The sequence below is a fragment of the Ursus americanus genome, chromosome 1, assembly GCF_024610735.1.
Source record: "Ursus americanus isolate L20-20 chromosome 1, mUrsAme1.1.p, whole genome shotgun sequence".
Lineage (NCBI taxonomy): Eukaryota > Metazoa > Chordata > Mammalia > Carnivora > Ursidae > Ursus > Ursus americanus.
This window is the reverse complement of record NC_142127.1, coordinates 97,594,263-97,607,894: the sequence shown is the minus strand read 5'-3', so window position 1 is coordinate 97,607,894 and position 13,632 is coordinate 97,594,263. Positions and strand designations below refer to the sequence as shown.

Here is a 13,632-nt window from a genome sequence, read left to right as displayed (position 1 = left end):
AACCCTATCTCCAAATAAGGTCACAGTCTAAGGTCCTGAGGGTGGGGAGGGGGGACAAAATTCAACTCTTAACAAGAATTATATTTTTATTTTCCATTTCATCAAGATTAGAAATTCTCTCTGGACATTACACTCCAAGATGACACTATTAACATCCTTGCCCTTCTCTTAAATTGATCTAAACCTTCCATATCTCACCATCTGTGCTCTGTATTCTGCTTTTAAATTGCCAAGGGTGATCAAATTTATACCTTGTTATATAAACATATTTAAGCCTTCCATGTTATGTCTATAACCTCACTCCAAAATTTGAAATTCCATAAATAGTATTTTAATTATGAAGATTGTATACATGTTATTCACTGTGGAACTAGATAATGTACTATGATTACATTTCTTTTTTGGGCTTTCTGGGGGAAGATTTTCTAATTGATTTTGTATTATCTGCCTTTACTACGTTCTGATGTGTTCTAGAGATCTTTCAATATAACATCATTAAGAGCACATAGGGATCAAGCTGCCTGGGTTAAACTCTCAGATACTACCTATGTAACCTTGGGCTATTTGTTTAACTTTTTATTTCTCAATTATTTGTAAAATGAATACAATAATGACAGTAGTCACTGACTTCATAGGATTGAATGTGCTAATGCTTATATAGCTGTTAGTTCAGTATCTGGCACGTGTGGGGCTCTTAATATGTTTTAGCTGATATTATTATTATAATAACCTTGCCCAAGAGTATCAAATCTTTAAAATCTTTCTATTCTGGGCTGAATTGTGTCCTCCAAAATTCATATGTTGAAGCCCCTCATTTCCAGTGTGACTGTATTTTGAGATAGGGCCTATAAGAAGGTGATAAATGTTAAATTAGATCGTAAGGGTGGTGCCATGGTTCCTTATAAGAAGAGGAAGAGATACCAGAGATTTCTCTCTCCACACACCCACAGAGAAGAGGCCATATGAGGTCTATAGTAAGAAGGCAATTATCTACAAAATCAGAAAGAGTGCCCTCACCAGAAACCAAATTTGCTGTCAGCTTGATCCATTATATCTAGACTCTAGGGCATGAGAAAAGAAATTTATGTGAAGTAACAAAGTCTGTGGTGTTTTGTTAGCGCAGCCCCAGCTGACTGACACATTCCCTTTCCCTAGATTTCTGCCCATGGGAAACCTCTAGCTCCCAACTCCATGCTGGACACGTTGTCCTCCCTGCCGGTGGCACAAGTGACATGGTGATATTTCTTGTCTTTGCGGCATTGGAGCTATTATTTCCCAGATCCCATCTTCCTTCTTTTTGACTTCCTCTATGATTTTGCTGACATATGACCCCATAGAGCTTCTTGAAAAAGGGTGTTTTAAGGAAAAATCTTCTGAGTCTTGAATGCTGAATGTCTATATTTTCCTTTATACTTTATTCATAGTTGGGTAGATAAAGAATTTAAGATTGAAAATCATTTTTCCCTCAGACAATTTCTTCAAATATTATTGATAAAATGCCTATTTCCCATTATTTGATGGGAAATTTGGTTTCTTGCTCATTTATTTGTTTTTGTTTCTTAGTCTGGAAGCATTTAATCTCTCTTTTCAGTGCTCTTTTCTTGCAATAATGTACATAGATTTCTGTATTTTTCATTTATTTTTCTAGCCATTTAATATGTTATATCAACCTAAAGACAAATGAATCATAGAAGTCAGCTTGTAGGGGCTCCTTGAGGTCAGATTAGGAAAAAATGAGTATCTAAAGTACAATAAATAAATAAATAATGGAGGGGCACTTGGGTGGCTCAGTTGGTTAAGCATCCGACTCTTGATTTTGGCTCAGGTCATGATCTCAAGGTTGTGAGATCGAGCCCCTTGTGGGACTCTGGGCTCAGTGTGGAGTCTGCTTATCCCTTACCCTCACCCTCTGTCCCTCCCCCAACTTGCACTGCTTTCTCTCTCTCTCTCATCTCTTTCTCTCTCTCAAATAAATAAATCTTTAAAAAATAATAATGGATAACAATGTGACTAAAAAGCAATAAAGATCTGTGAGTCCTTAATGATACCTGAAAAGAAAGAGAGAGAGAATGCCAGACAATAAATATAAAAAGAATAAGATTTGAAAACAATGTTTTGCTACTCTCCATATGTCAATTGATTCAGTCAAGGATTGTCTATGGATGCTAAAACCACTCACTGGATGGAAGGTGATTGTGAGGATATTCATAGTCTCAAAATGCCACCCCATTCATAATTATATCAGGGAAGATATATCTTCCTATTACATATATCCAGTGCTTACCAGCTCATCAAATAATCAAACCCAGCATCACCAATATTGGGAACAACAGTTTGGATTTCCAAGACTTTGTATTGTTGTCTGATTTTTCTTTTTCCTCAACACTTTTTTTATATTTTATTTTTATAAATGTAGCCTTTCCTCCAATATCTCTGTGGATACTAACTAGAGTTATATTACGTTTCTCTTCTATCCATGAATAATCTCTCTTTCCTCCAAGGGTAGGACTTATCCATGACAACATTGGTCTTTTTCTTGCTTCTTCTGCAGGGTTTACTCTAGTCTGTCTTGGTAGCCAAGAATTGGCCAGTAGCTAATCTTGAGCATGGTGTACTAAATGAGGCTTCTTAACCAAGTGAGCTTACATTTAGTGTGAGTACTGGAAGGGGAGGTTAGTAGCTCACAAACTTTGAGAAACTTTGGTATCTAGGGGGTCCAAGTTTTCTACCAGGTTCTGCAAAGCAGGTTGCTTACCAGCCTGGTTATAGCAACCCCTCACATTTTGGAAGCTATGGTTCCACCTAAACTGTGCAAGTAAACACTCTTTCAGCAACTTTCCGCCTTCCAGAAAGTTTTAAGTCCTTCGATCCACAGATGGCCTCTCTCTGGTGCTTTTATTGTTGTGAGCTTATTACAGCTTTTTTTCCTCTTCCACCCTTATTTTTCAGTCAGTTTTTGTTGCTGTAACCACCAATCACATTAATTCAGTGGCTTGCAATGTAGATTTATTTTCCAGTTAGGTTGTCTGAGTGCTCTGGGTTAGCCACTGTTCTGCTTGGCAATGCTGGTTCGGTTAGGGCTCCATGTCCTCTCATTGCAGCATCCAGGGTGAAGGAGGAACTTGTACCTAGGACATATTGTTTTATAGAGAACAGGAACACAAGAGACACATTGTCAAATCACAAAAGTCCCCTGAAAGTCTCTGCTTGGAACGTGGCATTAAAACTTTGACTCATGTACCATTGGCCAAAGGCAATCACACGGCTAAGCTGAAAGTCATGAGAGCAGTTCAACATACACCATCTAGAGGGAAGCATGGCCACAACGGGGCAGGGATAAAAATTGTGAACATATAAAATATAGCCTTTTACCATTGTGCTAGTGGAGGGAAGTAAAGAGTACTCAATGCATGATTCATATGAAATCAATCAAATTACTTAATCTCTCTATGCCTCAGTTTCTTCATATGTAGAATGAGGATGAAAGTATCATTTACATTAAAGAGTGGTCGTGAGCTTAATGGGTAATGTAGGGACGCCTGGGTGGCTCAGTCGTTAAGCATCTGCCTTCGGCTCAGGGTGTGATCCCGGCGTTCTGGGATCAAGCCCCACATCAGGCTCCTCCGCTGGGAGCCTGCTTCTCCCTCTCCCATTCCCCTGCTTGTGTTCCCTCTCTTGCTGCCTCTCTCTCTGTCAAATAAATAAATAAAATCTTAAAAAAAAATAAAAAAAATAAAGAGTGGTCTTGAAGCTCAATGGGTAATGTAGGTAAAGTGCTTGGTTTGGTGCCGAGCGCACAGTAAGCAATTAGTAAGTGTTAGTGTTCATGATTTAGAATGTGACCATAATTGTCATGAACAGGAAAGTCTTTTGGGGGACCTTTAAATATTTCTTTGGAAGAGATGTTCTGCCAAAAGAACATGAATGCATTTCAGTAGTGGAAAGCTATACCACTTGAAATATATATAAGGCATGCCTGCATACACACACTTATAAAACCACTCCGCTTTTCATCACCCCTGGAACGACAGTGAAGAACACTCAAAAAATCTGGAAAATATGGAGATTTATGTCTATTTTCAGAACATATAGTGATCAGCTTAAAATGATTCAAATTCAGAACCTCCAGCACTAGCAATAATTTTGCTTCCTTTGTTGATGTTGTATATGGAACTTGAATATTAAACAAACTTGACAGTTTGGCAGGGAAGCAAAGCTTCATTCTGCATCTGGTTTCTCTGAACAAAGTATGTAAAGGAAAAGGAATGTGATTATTTTTGCTCCATTGTTCTTGGAAAGATAATATCAAATAAATATTTGAGAGTTTAAAATGATTTTTCCCAGCTTGAGGATATATTTGTTCCTTTTCATTTCTTGCTTGCCTTTGTCAAGTAAAATTTATTTATTGTATTCTAACAAGTTTACCATTTTTGGCATTTTTTAAATGTTATGTACCCAGATTATCTGAGTTTGAGATAAGTGTCTGAGAAAAGGTGTGTTCTTATCAATGCCTACTGCAAAATTCAAAAAAATTCATGAACTTTACAAACCAAAGCTTCACACTGACTCTAATTCCTGCTACAAAAGGAAATGTATATTTTTAAACAATGTGTTAATAGTTTAAAATATTTTTAATATTTTATCAATTATATATTTGAAATACAAAAATACTTTCATGTAATAATAGTAAGAAGTTTAAACGTGGAGTCACTCCAGGTTTGCTCATTCCTGACAAATGCTATTTTGCCTTGGGAAAGAATGGTAAATTATTTGTAAATATTCTAAGATAATAATGAAACCAAATATCATTAGTCTTTAGCTTTGGAAGTCATTGCAGACAGGACTAAAACTGACATTCTTGGTATTTAAAACCCAGTAGATATTTCCCTAGGTTTGGAGGAAAGGGGATCTGAATAAATATATTCACTTCTAGCATGGGGGGAGAGAGAATGCGCAATTAGAAAAAATAAAAAATCATCACCTAATTTAGAAATTTCAAAAATCCAGAGATTGTTTCATTCACTAAACATCCAGGGGAAATAGCTATGAATATTTAATAATAGCAGAAACTACTCCCTCTATGCAAGTCATCAGGTCAAATCACAAATTCTGTGAACTTTGAGTTTTCCCTGGAAATAATCAAGGGACCGGAAGTTCAGTGGCAACGAGCACCAGAACTTTCTGTCCTTAAACACGAAAGTGGGGGAGTCGTCAAGGATTATCTTAGCCAGGGGCAGCCCAGCCATTTCTGGTCTTCATTGAACTGTCTTACTAAGCGACTTTCACACCTCAGCTCTTGTGTCAAAGATGACCATTAATGATGCTTTAAATGGTAGCAATGGTGTTTTCAAATGTCCTGCGTGCTGTAGTTTAATTTTTCTTGGCGGATTTGGATTTTGTTTTACAAGAAAATCACAAAGGTATGTGACTCAAGAGTTTTACCACATTCATAGGAGTAGCTAGTGTGTGTCATCCCGCACTGCCCATTGATATCTCTAGCATGTACTTCTTGACACAAAATGTGCACACGGTAGCAAGCTTAGTCTGTCACAGGTATGTAAGCCAAGCTGGGTTACAACAGTGCTCTCATCACATTTTCTCATACACACACCCACTACTCCCCTCCAATGAGAAGATCCAGAGTTGAAGTAACCACCATCACGGAGATAACCAATTTTTACATTTTCCCTCAGCTTATGGGGACAGGGAAACACATCGGAGCTGGTTGTCGACATCTGGTAATTTGTAGGATCTTGAAACAATCACATGAGACCCGCAGCAGTGTAATTGAATGCAGACAGTGGCCTCTCACTGCATCACCATGGATCCTACTGCAAAGTTGGCTTTGCAGAAGAGGATTCTGGCAGCTTCTGTCCAGGCTGAAGCATTTCAGAGGCACTTGTCTCAGTGCTTTGGTAATGGGGACCCCAAAGACAGGACGGCTGCTCTGGCTAAGGATGCGGGCAAAGAGGACAGAGCTACCGTACTTAAAGAATGTGAAATACAAAGTACTTCTTGGAATGGAAGAAAACAAAAGAAGATTCTGGGTTTGTTTTGTACTCTGCTGCGTCTGCGTGAGAAAGAGCCTACTAGCCCATCGCATGGATCCTGGAGGACAAGGCAAGAGGCAGTGTGCTAAGCTTGTAAAATACATCCACATCCAAATGCCCAAGCCTCAGGTTAGTGCTGCTTCCGGTCACAAGCATTTGCTAAGGTCTGCTCTACTCTAACACAGTGCCGGGCTCAGAAGGGTGCAATAAAGCGTAGCTAGAACTTGACATTATCAAGTATGAAGCCAAAGGCACGCTCATATGCCGGTGGTGGAAATATGCCCGGGTACACACTGTTTACAGCAACTACAACTGGCACAACAGAAAAAGGCCAGATAGCCCATTTTTAAGAGTTTAATCTAGAATACTTATCTCACAAATAACTGAAGAAACAGGAACCCAGAGACTCATTTCAGCATTATTGGAATGTGTGTCCATTTGGGAACAGTTTAAACATCTACCACTAGAAAATGAAAAAAGACATAGCATTCCTAGGTTTATAAGAAGCAGAGTGGATAGACCTCGAAACCAGGATTCTGAGTTAAAAAGGAATAAGATGCATAGAACAATATTTATGTAAAGAAAACTCAGACAAATCAACATTGACTTCATATTTGTTTTAAAAGTATAAAAATTTACTGTAAAAATGTCTACATTCATTATTCTGGTTGTTTCTGAGGGTGGGAAGAAGATGAATGAGATAAAATTTAAAAGCTTAGATTATTTTGGAATGTTGCATTTATTTAAAAAATCATAGAACTTTAATACATGATAATCCCGTGTCATAGTTCTGGGGTCGTATTTATAGCAGGCTTTGCACTCTTCCGTATTTTATAAGCATACATTGTTCCTGCCCTCTTAGTACTTACAATTTAGGTTGGAAACTGCATCTCATATGCATAAAACAATTGGAGAATAATACAGTGGTAAACTCTGCCACAGAATTTCCCTATGCCAAAGCATTTCAGAGGAGAAAGAAGGGGACCCTGAGAGTCCCCAGGATCCTTTCAGGGGTGCACAAATTCAAAACGATTTCCATAATAAGACGAAGATGGCATTTTCTGTTTCTATTCTGGTATCCTCACAAGTATACAGTGGAGATCTTTGGAAGATACATGATGTGGGATATTGCAACAAATTGAATGCAGAATCAGATAAGAAAATCCAGCTGTCTTTTGTTAAGCCAGACATGAAAGAGATTTGTGAATATGTAAAACAATGCCATTCTCGGTAAAAACGGTTTTGATTTGAAAAATAGAAGTCTTTAATAAAAAATATGATGCTTACATTCCCATGTAATGGATTTATTATTGTTATTTTAAAGGAATACATAAATATATACTTTAAAATTTTCTCAGTTTTTAATTTTGTAAACAAAAAATGTAAATAACTACAGTTTACGTAAATGAAAGGTCTTTGGATTGTCAGTAATTTTTAAGAGTCTAAGGTGGTCCTGAGATCACAAGGTTTGGGAACTGCTTGGGCCAGATTATGACTAGAAGTGATTCTGGAGGAGGTGGTATTAAATTCATCAGAGGAAAGTAAAGAGTGCATTCAAATGGGGAGGACAGCCTCAGTAAAACGTCCTACATTGAGGAACCCAAGAATGAAATCAGATCAAATTAGACGGTTAAGATAAGGAAAATATCAATAAAAGGAATTTTGCACCTGAAGGAATAGCCTAGGACAAGAATTTTTGTAGTAATTATTCAGTAAACATTTTTTTTTTTCCAAAAGTTCTCTGATAGGCCCTGGGACACCTGCAAAAAAGAAGAAATCTCATTCTCTGTTCTGCAAAAACTCATAGTTTAATGTATATATACAAAATGATTTTAAAAAAAGATTTATTTATTTATTTGAAAGAGAGAAAGTGTGTGCATGTGCATGGGGGAGGACAGAGGGAGAGAATCCTCAAGCAGAGTCCCTGGGAGCACCGAGCCCCACACGGAGCTCTGGGCCTATCCCACAACCCATGAGATCATGACCTGAGCTGAAACCAAGGGTTGGAGGCTCAACTGACGGAGCCCCCCAGGAGCCCCTAATTACAAAGTGCTTTAATAAAGATGCCACATTGTGAAATGAACGAATCAAACACTTTATAGATTGGTTCTTGATTTCCCTAGTATTATTTTGTTACTTAAGAAATATTTATAGAAAAATAAAACCCTATGCTATAGCTTTGGAAGAATAAATGAATATATAATTGCAAGTCTCTTGCAGTCTGTTTGTTGTAATGCTTTAACCAGATCTGTTGCACTCATGCTGGTGGATGTGAGCATTGTGTCAGTCAGGATAGACCGGGTTGGCTGGGATAACAAGCAACCTCCAAATTTCAGTGGCTTGGGACAACAAATGTTTATTTTTCCCTTATGCCATGTGTCTGTCCATCGCAGGTTGGTGTGAGGCTCTGCTCTATTTATTTGTTACACACCAATTTGTGGCCCCACAGTCTCACATGCATCACAAGGATTCCTGTGATGGGGGAGACAGGTTGGGAAGTCAAGTTCTATCAATTACACAAAGCATTCACAGGCTGCACCTATCAGGAGGGTTGACTCATGACCTTTTTAGGGCTTTTGGGCAGAGAGTACAAGTTGCTGTTGTTTTCATGTTTTACTCACTCTAGGGAAGAAGAAGAAATAAAGTCTTCATCCAGGAAGACGGGATGAGACATGCGTAAGAGGCCAACATTGTAGAATTAAAAAAGAGATCTTGAAAGTCAATTGGTCCAACCACCCATCGGATGCTTGGATCTTTTCTGCAATATTCCATCCAGATTCTACTCATATTTCATTGGCCAAAGCTAGCTTCATGGCCTTGCCTAACTACTGAGAACAAGGGGCAGGGATAGTTAGGGAGAAGTAATATTTCATTAAACTCAAGAGAGAAATGGACCGGGTATCAGGGACTCTAGAATTGCCCACTGCCAGCACTGCTTGAGAAAAATAAATTACAGCAAATGTCAAGTTCTAGACCAGGGAATTTCTCCAGCTGAATCAAATTCAAGAAGGGTATTTCTCCAGCTGAATTAAAATTCTTCAAGCTGAATCAGACTTCCTGCGGGGTCAGTTTCCCCTCCTTCCTAACCCCTCTAGCTTCATTTCTTGGCTCCCTCTTAAAGGCAGAGATCTCAAGGTTTGTGGTAAATATTGGTTAGTACCTAGTACCTATTTTCAGAGTTGAGTTGACAGGCTGAGAAATCTTATTTCCATTGCTGAACCTTAGCCAGTCCTGCATGGCAGTGGACAAATACAACTGGAAAGTGATGCAGAGTCAGAGAGACTTGGGTTTGGCACTGGGATATTCTTGTCAAAAGTAAGACAGCCACATAATACTGACCATCTCTGCAGAACTTATTTAGGTTGGCAGGAGACCAGAGCTGCATTCTTCTGTATCATCCAAATTCACAGGCTGCACCTATCAGGAGGGTTGACTCATGACCTTTTTAGGGCTTGCGGGCCGAGAGTACAAGTTGCTGTTGTTTTCATGTTTTACTCATTCTAGGGAAGAAGAAGAAATAAAGTCTTCATCCAGGAAGACGGGATGAGACATGCGTGAGAGGCCAACATTGTAGAATTAAAAAAGAGATCTTGAAAGTCAGTTGGTCCAACCACCCATCGGATGCTTGGATCTTTTCTGCAACATTCCAGCCAAATGAGCACAAGCTTCAAACCCTGGCGTGGCAGCAACCACAACTGCCCAGTGTCATTCATTCTATCCTGGGAACCTCCGACGGCTAGAATTACATTTTATATTGTGCCAGTGTCTAGGATTTAGTAATAGAGATATGTTTGCATAGCTGAAAGGAACTATGTATGCTATTATGATTCCTGGAAAGATATGTTTTAGCCCAGTTGCTTCTCACACCAACCCCAGGAAGTAGGTATTATTATTAAACAGATACAAAACTGAGGCTCGGTATGGTTAGTGACCTGGCGAAGGAGGCAGTATTGAGTTGTAAACTGGGAATGAATGAATGATTGTGCTTTCCAATATCCCTGTGACAGAAGGGAAAAAATCACCCATCTACTCCGCTTGAATACAAACACATATACAAGTGATATTGATTTCAGCATTTTGTCAAGAATGTGTGACAATGATCTCAAACAGACCATCTATAGCTACCATTCCTGTCTCATCTTCTATGCTGGCCTTCAGGTTTCCTGTGGATAATTACTGTCTTTCCAATCTCTTAGTAAAGCTCCGTGCTGGCCACATGAGTGCTCAAAGCAGAACTGGTGAATGGGCATATGCATTAAATATTCTTCCAATAAACCGTAACACATAAGCTATGATTTTTGCAGCAAAATTTTTGGCTTTAATTAAAATCAGAGGCTGCACTTTGTCTGGACCATGTGTCCAGCACAGCAGTCATTTTCAACTATGTAGGAAATCATCAAAAGAGACAGTCAACTCATCTCTCAAGGGTCATTTCTCCAACACAGCATCTCTAACCAACCAATAATCAATCAACCAGCCAAAACAAAAACAAAAACAACCCAAAATAACAAAAACCAAAAAACAGAAACCAAGCTCTGAGTCACAAGTGATGCATTAGTAATTCAATCTATTAATGTATTAACCAATTTCCCTGTGCTGCCGGATAGGATAGCCAGCTTTTGCTTTCCCTGAGCCACTATACTGAATCAATATTCCTATATCAAAGATATTTTGAAAAAAGAAGAATGATGGAAAATGTGAACCTTGGCTTCCTGTTCCTGGGACAGAATAATTTCTCCCCACTAACGCTTAGAAATTGGATCACTTTTGGCTAATTCCCCAGGAAAGCAACAACAGGTGTGGAAGGGACCCACAAAAGGAAAGAATGTAACACATGTCTACTTTATTCTGGCATGCAAGGAAGGCTCTGGGGTTCTCACTTCATTTCTTCTTGTTTTTATTACTTCTAACATTCCTCTTTTGCAAATTCAAGTTTCTGCCCTGAATTACACACTCCTAGATGCTTATATTCAGAGACGGTCAGGTTTGCATTCAGTTGTGACCCAATGTTTCAATTTCTCCAGTACAATCTGAGCCTGGTGAATACTTACATGGTCTGGAGCCTTCCAGGTCCATGAACTTCTAAGCAGAAACAGTCAAGTTTTTCCATTGTTCAGGAACAGAAGCACTGTAACCAGTAAGTATATGAGGCCACAACTAACCTCTTTAAACATGTCCTTTTGCCCTTTGAATGACTCAAATTCAATACCCTCAAAGTCCTAAGGCTATGGGGTTTGAATAAATGCCAAGTGAATTAGGAAAGTACACAACATTCTAGTTCTTATCAGACTAACATGGCTTTTAAAAGAGGATGTGTGGGGGAGCAGAAAGCTGTAATCAATAACAATAGAGAAATTCCATTTAAATGCTCATTCAAGCAGAATTAGAAGACAAAATGGATTCCAGCACTCGTTTGATCTATGTGTAAATTAGTGTTTTTCCTTTTTTCCATTATTTTAATGAATATTTTTAAAAGTCATATAAACAATTGTTTTCTTTCTTAAGATGACAATCTTTAAATAGCAACTAGGCATTTACTACATTCACATTCTTCCGTTTCTCTAATTCTTGCTGTCAGATCACTTTGGAATGCAATCCTTGGTTCCTCCTCCGAATGCATATGCGATTTATTTGCCTCTATTTTTATTCTTTGGAGATTTTTCTCACTTTCCCCTTTTCTCTATCATTATGTGCCAAAAGAATTCTGTGAGACCTCCAGGATTTGTCGATATGTCCATTAGAGAAAAGAACACAGTTCAAACGCAGAGATTTGTTTTTGCATAGGCAAATTACTTCTCCTCTTTATGCCTTTGATTCCTAGTCTGTAATTAGATTAATAATAGTCTCTATCTCAAGAGATTGCAAAGCTTACATGGTTCGTATCAAGTGTTTTCCACGATGCAGGCTGCATAGTAAATTCAATAAATATCAGGCTTATTACTAACATTATTTTTGTCTTTGTTACTCAATAAATGCTGTACAAAGTATTAAGCTAGGTGCCGTTAAAGATAGAAAAGATGGATAAAACGTGGTCCTTGCCTTCCAGGAAAAGACAGTATTAATAAAGGCAAGACCTACCTGCAGATAGCCGGGAGGACCAGTAGAAAATGCTACCAGAATATAGCAATGGGGGGAGTTTGGCATGGAGGCTTGGAAGAAGGGTTAGGGTTCCTTCCCTTCAAAGGAATCATTGAAAGCTATAATAAAGTGAAGGCATTATTTAACTGAAAGTTGACAGAGCATTAAAAAGAAAAAAACCAAAAAAAAAAAAAAAAAAAAAAAACAAAACCCTGTGCTGTAACATTCTATATTATCTATTATATTTTTAGGTTAAAATAGTACTTGTTCTAATTTGCATAATCTTTGTTATCCAGTGAGACTCTACGTGTATCCATTGCTTATTTGTATTTGTGCGTCTGTGTGACTTGTCACTTTATGTCCTTAGCCTGTTCCTCATGAGATTCTGTGTTTTTTCTGTTGTTATGTAAAAGCACTCTCTATTTTACGAGTCACAAATACTATGTTAATAGATTTCTAAATATCAACCCATCCTTGCATTTCTAAAATTAACTTCACTAAATTTGGCTGTATTCTTCTGTGATGTCAGACTCTACTGTCTGATTAACGAGAGGTTTATATGAAACTGTCTCCATTTCATCAGTCTGCCCCCAGGAAAAGGGTGAAAAAATTATGCATCCTCAGACTTCCAGGTGCCAGGCCCTTTCTATAGCATTTGCAGATAAAGTAAAGACCTGTTTTGCCTCCTTACCCAAGTCCCACCTTGAAGGTGGAAAAGGGCTGCGTTGGAAGTGAAAGGGAAGAAAGAATTTTTTTGGAGAGGGTTGCTGGCATTTGTACCATTTCTTCCTTCCTTCCTTCCTTCCTTCCTTCCTTCCTTCCTTCCTTCCTTCCTTCCCTCCTTCCTTCTTCCTTCCTTCATCTCTCCCTCCCTCTTTCTTTCTTTCTTTCTTTCTTTCTTTCTTTCTTTCTTTCTTTCTTTCTTTCTTTCTTTCTTTCTCTTTCTCTCTCTTTCTTTCTTTCTTTCTTTCTTTCTTTCTTTCTTTCTTTCTTTCTTTCTTTCTTTCTTTCTTTCTTTCTTTCTCTTCTTCTTCTTCCCACATGGAAGAGAAGATCGGAGGTGTTTTTCTTTACCTCAAGCTAAATAAGGACTTGGGTATGTGATATGTGTCCCTAGCAGGTTGGGTAGAGAAAAAGAACTTTTTGGCATATCGTATTTTCCAAAAAAGACCAGAGTAATATGCTCTTCCAGAACATCACCAATTGCAGGAAAAGAAGGAGTCTCTTTGCCTCCCATTGAACCTGGGTGGGAAGGGTCTGCTCTATCAAGAGCACAGAATGATGCTGTGTGACTTCCAAGGCTAGATCATAAAATGATATAACTTCCGCCTGACTCCTTTTCCTTGGGTTGCCCATTATGGAGAAAGCTGGCCCCCCAGCTGTGAAAACAGAAAGATAGGCTGTCTGGAGAGGAATTGAGACCCCAGCAAACAGCCCACATTAGCCAGTGACACGCAAGTGAACTACATTTAGACTCTTGCAGACTGCACCCTCATTGGCAGCA

The 13,632-nt window shown here is 38.5% G+C and overlaps 1 long non-coding RNA gene across 1 annotated transcript; it reads right to left on the bottom strand.

Moving 5' to 3' along the window:
• Positions 1-2,237: 2,237 nt before the first annotated feature.
• On the bottom strand, positions 2,238-11,202 carry LOC148110820 (uncharacterized). The gene is made up of 3 exons (XR_015726728.1): positions 11,102-11,202; positions 9,390-9,550; positions 2,238-3,128 (listed from the first exon to the last, which is right to left on the bottom strand). It is a non-coding gene; the product is annotated as an uncharacterized LOC148110820 (long non-coding RNA).
• Positions 11,203-13,632: the final 2,430 nt, after the last annotated feature.